Raw genomic sequence first — 9,518 nt, forward strand, 5'->3', positions numbered from 1 at the left:
GGTGCCCAAAGCCCTATATTTGGGAAAAAAGCTTCAGCTCTTGGGGCCAGAGAGGAACATAACGTGTTCCCCTCGTTTGCAGGGTCCCGAGTGTCATTTGTAGCATCCGGCCCATTCTTTTTAGTGCCCAAAGAGTCCCTTTGAGGGCCAAAATCCTCATTTTTTTTGCTCCAAACCTATCCTTTATTACCCATAGCCTTCTTTGGGGTCCCACAGTTTCATTTTTAGCGTTTAAACCCTCACTTTTAGGGCAGCAAGCCTCTTTTCAGGGTTCTAAGCGACATTTAGAGGGTCCAAGGCCTCATTTTTACTTTCTCAAGTCTTAGTTTTGCTTCCAAAGCATCATTTTAGACTTCAAAGCCTCATGTTGATGGTCCAAAGCCTCTGTTTCAGATGGCAAAGTCTCTTTTTTTAGACTCCAAAGCCTCATTTTGACTTTCTGAAGCCTCAATTTCAGGCTCCAAGATGGCACTTTTAGGATCCAGCCAGTCGTTTTGAGGGTCCAAGCCACATCTGGAGTGTCCAAACCCTCATTTTTAGGGTCCAAAGCCCTCTTTTAGGGCCCACAGCCTCATTTTTAGGGCCCAAAGCTTCATTTTTAGAGTACAAAGCTTTGATTCCAGGGCTGAAACGCTCCTTTTTAAGGTCCAAACCCTCATTTTCAGGGTCCACACCCTCATTTGCAATATTTCCAAGCCTCGCTTTTAAGATTCAAGGACTCCTTTCAAGGGCCCACAGTGTCATTTTTAAGTCCCCAGTTCTGATTTGGAAGGTCCAAAGCCTCATTCTTAGAGTCCAAACCCTTATTTAGAGGGTCCAAAGGCTCAGTTTTGGGCTCAAACCCTCAGTTTTAGCTTCTAAAGCCTCCTTTTCAGGGACCAAAGCCTCGCTTTCAGGAACCATAGCCTCATTTGTAGGATCCAGTCTGCAATTTGGACGGACCAAAGCCTCATTTTGACAGCCCAAATACTCATTTGGTGGGCCCAAAGCCTCATTTGAGGGTCCAAACTCCTCATTTAGGCTGCAAAGCCTCCTTTGTTTCATGTCCAAAGCCTCATTTTGAGCCTCCAAAACCCCATTTTTAGGGTGCAAAGCCATAGGTTTTGGTACCAAAGCATCATTTTAGGGCACCAAACCTGATTTCAGGGTTCCAAACCTCCATTTCATTTCCCAAGCCCCATTTTGAAGGCCCAAATCCTCCTTTGGAGGGTCCAAACTCTCATTTATAGGCTCCAAAGCACCCTTTGACAGCTCAAAGCCTTCACTGGGGTGCCCAAAGCCCTATATTTGGGAAAAAAGCTTCAGCTCTTGCGTCCAGAGAGGAACATAACGTGTTCCCCTCGTTTGCAGGGTCCCGAGTGTCATTTGTAGCATCCGGCCCATTCTTTTTAGTGCCCAAAGAGTCCCTCTGAGGGCCAAAATCCTCATTTTTTTTGCTCCAAACCTGTCTTTTATTACCCATAGCCTTTTTTGGGGTCCCACAGTTTCATTTTTAGCGTTTAAACCCTCACTTTTAGGGCACCAAGCCTCTTTTCAGGGTTCTAAGCGACATTTAGAGGGTCCAAGGCCTCATTTTTACTTTCTCAAGTCTTAGTTTTGCTTCCAAAGCATCATTTTAGACTTCAAAGCCTCATGTTGATGGTCCAAAGCCTCTGTTTCAGATGGCAAAGTCTCCTTTTTTAGACTCCAAAGCCACATTTTGACTTTCTGAAGCCTCAATTTCAGGCTCCAAGATGGCACTTTTAGGATCCAGCCAGTCGTTTTGAGGGTCCAAGCCACATCTGGAGTGTCCAAACCCTCATTTTTAGGGTCCAAAGCCCTCTTTTAGGGCTCACAGCCTCATTTTTAGGGCCCAAAGCTTCATTTTTAGAGTACAAAGCTTTGATTCTAGGGTTGAAACGCTCCTTTTTAAGGTCCAAACCCTCATTTTCAGGGTCCACACCCTCATTTGCAATATTTCCAAGCCTCGCTTTTAAGATTCAAGGACTCATTTCAAGGGCCCACAGTGTCATTTTTACGTCCCCAGTTCTGATTTTGAAGGTCCAAAGCCTCATTCTTAGAGTCCAAACCCTTATTTAGAGGGTCCAAAGGCTCATTTTTGGGCTCAAACCCTCAGTTTTAGCTTCTAAAGCCTCCTTTTCAGGGACCAAAGCCTCGCTTTCAGGAACCATAGCCTCATTTGTAGGATCCAGTCTGCAATTTGGACGGACCAAAGCCTCATTTTGACAGCCCAAATACTCATTTGGTGGGCCCAAAGCCTCATTTGAGGGTCCAAACTCCTCATTTAGGCTACAAAGCCTCCTTTGTTTCATGTCCAAAGCCTCATTTTGAGCCTCCAAAACCCCATTTTTAGGGTGCAAAGCCATAGGTTTTGGTACCAAAGCATCATTTTAGGGCACCAAACCTGATTTCAGGGTTCCAAACCTCCATTTCATTTCCCAAGCCCCATTTTGAAGGCCCAAATCCTCCTTTGGAGGGTCCAAACTCTCATTTATAGGCTCCAAAGCCCCCTTTGACAGCTCAAAGCCTTCACTGGGGTGCCCAAAGCCCTATATTTGGGAAAAAAGCTTCAGCTCTTGCGTCCAGAGAGGAACATAACGTATTCCCCTCGTTTGCAGGGTCCCGAGTGTCATTTGTAGCATCCGGCCCATTCTTTTTAGTGCCCAAAGAGTCCCTCTGAGGGCCAAAATCCTCATTTTTTTTGTTCCAAACCTGTCTTTTATTACCCATAGCCTTCTTTGGGGTCCCACAGTTTCATTTTTAGCGTTTAAACCCTCACTTTTAGGGCAGCAAGCCTCTTTTCAGGGTTCTAAGCGACATTTAGAGGGTCCAAGGCCTCATTTTTACTTTCTCAAGTCTTAGTTTTGCTTCCAAAGCATCATTTTAGACTTCAAAGCCTCATGTTGATGGTCCAAAGCCTCTGTTTCAGATGGCAAAGTCTCCTTTTTTAGACTCCAAAGCCACATTTTGACTTTCTGAAGCCTCAATTTCAGGCTCCAAGATGGCACTTTTAGGATCCAGCCAGTCGTTTTGAGGGTCCAAGCCACATCTGGAGTGTCCAAACCCTCATTTTTAGGGTCCAAAGCCCTCTTTTAGGGCTCACAGCCTCATTTTTAGGGCCCAAAGCTTCATTTTTAGAGTACAAAGCTTTGATTCTAGGGTTGAAACGCTCCTTTTTCAGGTCCAAACCCTCATTTTCAGGGTCCACACCCTCATTTGCAATATTTCCAAGCCTCGCTTTTAAGATTCAAGGACTCCTTTCAAGGGCCCACAGTGTCATTTTTAAGTCCCCAGTTCTGATTTGGAAGGTCCAAAGCCTCATTCTTAGAGTCCAAACCCTTATTTAGAGGGTCCAAAGGCTCATTTTTGGGCTCAAACCCTCAGTTTTAGCTTCTAAAGCCTCCTTTTCAGGGACCAAAGCCTCGCTTTCAGGAACCATAGCCTCATTTGTAGGATCCAGTCTGCAATTTGGACGGACCAAAGCCTCATTTTGACAGCCCAAATACTCATTTGGTGGGCCCAAAGCCTCATTTGAGGGTCCAAACTCCTCATTTAGGCTACAAAGCCTCCTTTGTTTCATGTCCAAAGCCTCATTTTGAGCCTCCAAAACCCCATTTTTAGGGTGCAAAGCCATAGGTTTTGGTACCAAAGCATCATTTTAGGGCACAAAGCCTCATTTCAGGGTTCAAAACCTCCATTTCATTTCCCAAGCCCCATTTTGAAGGCCCAAATCCTCCTTTGGAGGGTCCAAACTCTCATTTATAGGCTCCAAAGCCCTCTTTGACAGCTCAAAGCCTTCACTGGGGTGCCCAAAGCCCTATATTTGGGAAAAAAGCTTCAGCTCTTGGGGCCAGAGAGGAACATAACGTGTTCCCCTCGTTTGCAGGGTCCCGAGTGTCATTTGTAGCATCCGGCCCATTCTTTTTAGTGCCCAAAGAGTCCCTTTGAGGGCCAAAATCCTCATTTTTTTTGCTCCAAACCTATCCTTTATTACCCATAGCCTTCTTTGGGGTCCCACAGTTTCATTTTTAGCGTTTAAACCCTCACTTTTAGGGCAGCAAGCCTCTTTTCAGGGTTCTAAGCGACATTTAGAGGGTCCAAGGCCTCATTTTTACTTTCTCAAGTCTTAGTTTTGCTTCCAAAGCATCATTTTAGACTTCAAAGCCTCATGTTGATGGTCCAAAGCCTCTGTTTCAGATGGCAAAGTCTCTTTTTTTAGACTCCAAAGCCTCATTTTGACTTTCTGAAGCCTCAATTTCAGGCTCCAAGATGGCACTTTTAGGATCCAGCCAGTCGTTTTGAGGGTCCAAGCCACATCTGGAGTGTCCAAACCCTCATTTTTAGGGTCCAAAGCCCTCTTTTAGGGCCCACAGCCTCATTTTTAGGGCCCAAAGCTTCATTTTTAGAGTACAAAGCTTTGATTCCAGGGCTGAAACGCTCCTTTTTAAGGTCCAAACCCTCATTTTCAGGGTCCACACCCTCATTTGCAATATTTCCAAGCCTCGCTTTTAAGATTCAAGGACTCCTTTCAAGGGCCCACAGTGTCATTTTTAAGTCCCCAGTTCTGATTTGGAAGGTCCAAAGCCTCATTCTTAGAGTCCAAACCCTTATTTAGAGGGTCCAAAGGCTCAGTTTTGGGCTCAAACCCTCAGTTTTAGCTTCTAAAGCCTCCTTTTCAGGGACCAAAGCCTCGCTTTCAGGAACCATAGCCTCATTTGTAGGATCCAGTCTGCAATTTGGACGGACCAAAGCCTCATTTTGACAGCCCAAATACTCATTTGGTGGGCCCAAAGCCTCATTTGAGGGTCCAAACTCCTCATTTAGGCTGCAAAGCCTCCTTTGTTTCATGTCCAAAGCCTCATTTTGAGCCTCCAAAACCCCATTTTTAGGGTGCAAAGCCATAGGTTTTGGTACCAAAGCATCATTTTAGGGCACCAAACCTGATTTCAGGGTTCCAAACCTCCATTTCATTTCCCAAGCCCCATTTTGAAGGCCCAAATCCTCCTTTGGAGGGTCCAAACTCTCATTTATAGGCTCCAAAGCACCCTTTGACAGCTCAAAGCCTTCACTGGGGTGCCCAAAGCCCTATATTTGGGAAAAAAGCTTCAGCTCTTGCGTCCAGAGAGGAACATAACGTGTTCCCCTCGTTTGCAGGGTCCCGAGTGTCATTTGTAGCATCCGGCCCATTCTTTTTAGTGCCCAAAGAGTCCCTCTGAGGGCCAAAATCCTCATTTTTTTTGCTCCAAACCTGTCTTTTATTACCCATAGCCTTTTTTGGGGTCCCACAGTTTCATTTTTAGCGTTTAAACCCTCACTTTTAGGGCACCAAGCCTCTTTTCAGGGTTCTAAGCGACATTTAGAGGGTCCAAGGCCTCATTTTTACTTTCTCAAGTCTTAGTTTTGCTTCCAAAGCATCATTTTAGACTTCAAAGCCTCATGTTGATGGTCCAAAGCCTCTGTTTCAGATGGCAAAGTCTCCTTTTTTAGACTCCAAAGCCACATTTTGACTTTCTGAAGCCTCAATTTCAGGCTCCAAGATGGCACTTTTAGGATCCAGCCAGTCGTTTTGAGGGTCCAAGCCACATCTGGAGTGTCCAAACCCTCATTTTTAGGGTCCAAAGCCCTCTTTTAGGGCTCACAGCCTCATTTTTAGGGCCCAAAGCTTCATTTTTAGAGTACAAAGCTTTGATTCTAGGGTTGAAACGCTCCTTTTTAAGGTCCAAACCCTCATTTTCAGGGTCCACACCCTCATTTGCAATATTTCCAAGCCTCGCTTTTAAGATTCAAGGACTCATTTCAAGGGCCCACAGTGTCATTTTTACGTCCCCAGTTCTGATTTTGAAGGTCCAAAGCCTCATTCTTAGAGTCCAAACCCTTATTTAGAGGGTCCAAAGGCTCATTTTTGGGCTCAAACCCTCAGTTTTAGCTTCTAAAGCCTCCTTTTCAGGGACCAAAGCCTCGCTTTCAGGAACCATAGCCTCATTTGTAGGATCCAGTCTGCAATTTGGACGGACCAAAGCCTCATTTTGACAGCCCAAATACTCATTTGGTGGGCCCAAAGCCTCATTTGAGGGTCCAAACTCCTCATTTAGGCTACAAAGCCTCCTTTGTTTCATGTCCAAAGCCTCATTTTGAGCCTCCAAAACCCCATTTTTAGGGTGCAAAGCCATAGGTTTTGGTACCAAAGCATTATTTTAGGGCACCAAACCTCATTTCAGGGTTCCAAACCTCCATTTCATTTCCCAAGCCCCATTTTGAAGGCCCAAATCCTCCTTTGGAGGGTCCAAACTCTCATTTATAGGCTCCAAAGCACCCTTTGACAGCTCAAAGCCTTCACTGGGGTGCCCAAAGCCCTATATTTGGGAAAAAAGCTTCAGCTCTTGCGTCCAGAGAGGAACATAACGTGTTCCCCTCGTTTGCAGGGTCCCGAGTGTCATTTGTAGCATCCGGCCCATTCTTTTTAGTGCCCAAAGAGTCCCTCTGAGGGCCAAAATCCTCATTTTTTTTGCTCCAAACCTGTCTTTTATTACCCATAGCCTTTTTTGGGGTCCCACAGTTTCATTTTTAGCGTTTAAACCCTCACTTTTAGGGCAGCAAGCCTCTTTTCAGGGTTCTAAGCGACATTTAGAGGGTCCAAGGCCTCATTTTTACTTTCTCAAGTCTTAGTTTTGCTTCCAAAGCATCATTTTAGACTTCAAAGCCTCATGTTGATGGTCCAAAGCCTCTGTTTCAGATGGCAAAGTCTCCTTTTTTAGACTCCAAAGCCACATTTTGACTTTCTGAAGCCTCAATTTCAGGCTCCAAGATGGCACTTTTAGGATCCAGCCAGTCGTTTTGAGGGTCCAAGCCACATCTGGAGTGTCCAAACCCTCATTTTTAGGGTCCAAAGCCCTCTTTTAGGGCTCACAGCCTCATTTTTAGGGCCCAAAGCTTCATTTTTAGAGTACAAAGCTTTGATTCTAGGGTTGAAACGCTCCTTTTTAAGGTCCAAACCCTCATTTTCAGGGTCCACACCCTCATTTGCAATATTTCCAAGCCTCGCTTTTAAGATTCAAGGACTCCTTTCAAGGGCCCACAGTGTCATTTTTAAGTCCCCAGTTCTGATTTGGAAGGTCCAAAGCCTCATTCTTAGAGTCCAAACCCTTATTTAGAGGGTCCAAAGGCTCAGTTTTGGGCTCAAACCCTCAGTTTTAGCTTCTAAAGCCTCCTTTTCAGGGACCAAAGCCTCGCTTTCAGGAACCATAGCCTCATTTGTAGGATCCAGTCTGCAATTTGGACGGACCAAAGCCTCATTTTGACAGCCCAAATACTCATTTGGTGGGCCCAAAGCCTCATTTGAGGGTCCAAACTCCTCATTTAGGCTGCAAAGCCTCCTTTGTTTCATGTCCAAAGCCTCATTTTGAGCCTCCAAAACCCCATTTTTAGGGTGCAAAGCCATAGGTTTTGGTACCAAAGCATCATTTTAGGGCACCAAACCTCATTTCAGGGTTCCAAACCTCCATTTCATTTCCCAAGCCCCATTTTGAAGGCCCAAATCCTCCTTTGGAGGGTCCAAAATCTCCTTTATAGGCTCCAAAGCCCCCTTTGACAGCTCAAAGCCTTCACTGGGGTGCCCAAAGCCCTATATTTGGGAAAAAAAACTTCAGTTCTTTCGGCCACAGAGGAACCAACGTGTTCCCCACGTTTGCAGTGTCCCAAGCATCATTTGTAGCATCTAGCCCTTCCTTTTTAGTGCCCAGAGTCCTTTTGAGGGCCAAAATCCTCATTTTTTTTTTTTTTCCAAACCTGTCCTTTATTACCCATAGCCTTTTTTGGGGTCCCACAGTTTCATTTTTAGCGTTTAAACCCTCACTTTTAGGGCACCAAGCCTCTTTTCAGGATCCAAAGATACAGTTGCAGTGTCCAAAGCCTCATATTTACTTTCTAAAGTCTTAGTTTTGCTCCCAAAGCATCATTTTAGACTTCAAAGCCTCGTGTTGATGGTCCAAAGCCTCTGTTTCAGATGGCAAAGTCTCCTTTTTTAGACTCCAAAGCCACATTTTGACTTTCTGAAGCCTCAATTTCAGGCTCCAAGATGGCACTTTTAGGATCCAGCCAGTCGTTTTGAGGGTCCAAGCCACATCTGGAGTGTCCAAACCCTCATTTTTAGGGTCCAAAGCCCTCTTTTAGGGCCCACAGCCTCATTTTTAGGGCCCAAAGCTTCATTTTTAGAGTACAAAGCTTTGATTCCAGGGCTGAAACGCTCCTTTTTAAGGTCCAAACCCTCATTTTCAGGGTCCACACCCTCATTTGCAATATTTCCAAGCCTCGCTTTTAAGATTCAAGGACTCCTTTCAAGGGCCCACAGTGTCATTTTTAAGTCCCCAGTTCTGATTTGGAAGGTCCAAAGGCCTCATTCTTAGAGTCCAAACCCTTATTTAGAGGGTCCAAAGGCTCATTTTTGGGCTCAAACCCTCAGTTTTAGCTTCTAAAGCCTCCTTTTCAGGGACCAAAGCCTCGCTTTCAGGAACCATAGCCTCATTTGTAGGATCCAGTCTGCAATTTGGACGGACCAAAGCCTCATTTTGACAGCCCAAATACTCATTTGGTGGGCCCAAAGCCTCATTTGAGGGTCCAAACTCCTCATTTAGGCTACAAAGCCTCCTTTGTTTCATGTCCAAAGCCTCATTTTGAGCCTCCAAAACCCCATTTTTAGGGTGCAAAGCCATAGGTTTTGGTACCAAAGCATCATTTTAGGGCACAAAGCCTCATTTCAGGGTTCAAAACCTCCATTTCATTTCCCAAGCCCCATTTTGAAGGCCCAAATCCTCCTTTGGAGGGTCCAAACTCTCATTTATAGGCTCCAAAGCCCTCTTTGACAGCTCAAAGCCTTCACTGGGGTGCCCAAAGCCCTATATTTGGGAAAAAAGCTTCAGCTCTTGGGGCCAGAGAGGAACATAACGTGTTCCCCTCGTTTGCAGGGTCCCGAGTGTCATTTGTAGCATCCGGCCCATTCTTTTTAGTGCCCAAAGAGTCCCTTTGAGGGCCAAAATCCTCATTTTTTTTGCTCCAAACCTATCTTTTATTACCCATAGCCTTCTTTGGGGTCCCACAGTTTCATTTTTAGCGTTTAAACCCTCACTTTTAGGGCAGCAAGCCTCTTTTCAGGGTTCTAAGCGACATTTAGAGGGTCCAAGGCCTCATTTTTACTTTCTCAAGTCTTAGTTTTGCTTCCAAAGCATCATTTTAGACTTCAAAGCCTCATGTTGATGGTCCAAAGCCTCTGTTTCAGATGGCAAAGTCTCTTTTTTTAGACTCCAAAGCCTCATTTTGACTTTCTGAAGCCTCAATTTCAGGCTCCAAGATGGCACTTTTAGGATCCAGCCAGTCATTTTGAGGGTCCAAGCCACATCTGGAGTGTCCAAACCCTCATTTTTAGGGTCCAAAGCCCTCTTTTAGGGCCCACAGCCTCATTTTTAGGGCCCAAAGCTTCATTTTTAGAGTACAAAGCTTTGATTCCAGGGCTGAAACGCTCCTTT

This window comes from Platalea leucorodia, assembly GCF_965183815.1.
Source record: "Platalea leucorodia genome assembly, contig: HAP1_HAP1_SCAFFOLD_24, whole genome shotgun sequence".
NCBI classification, from domain to species: Eukaryota; Metazoa; Chordata; class Aves; order Pelecaniformes; family Threskiornithidae; genus Platalea; species Platalea leucorodia.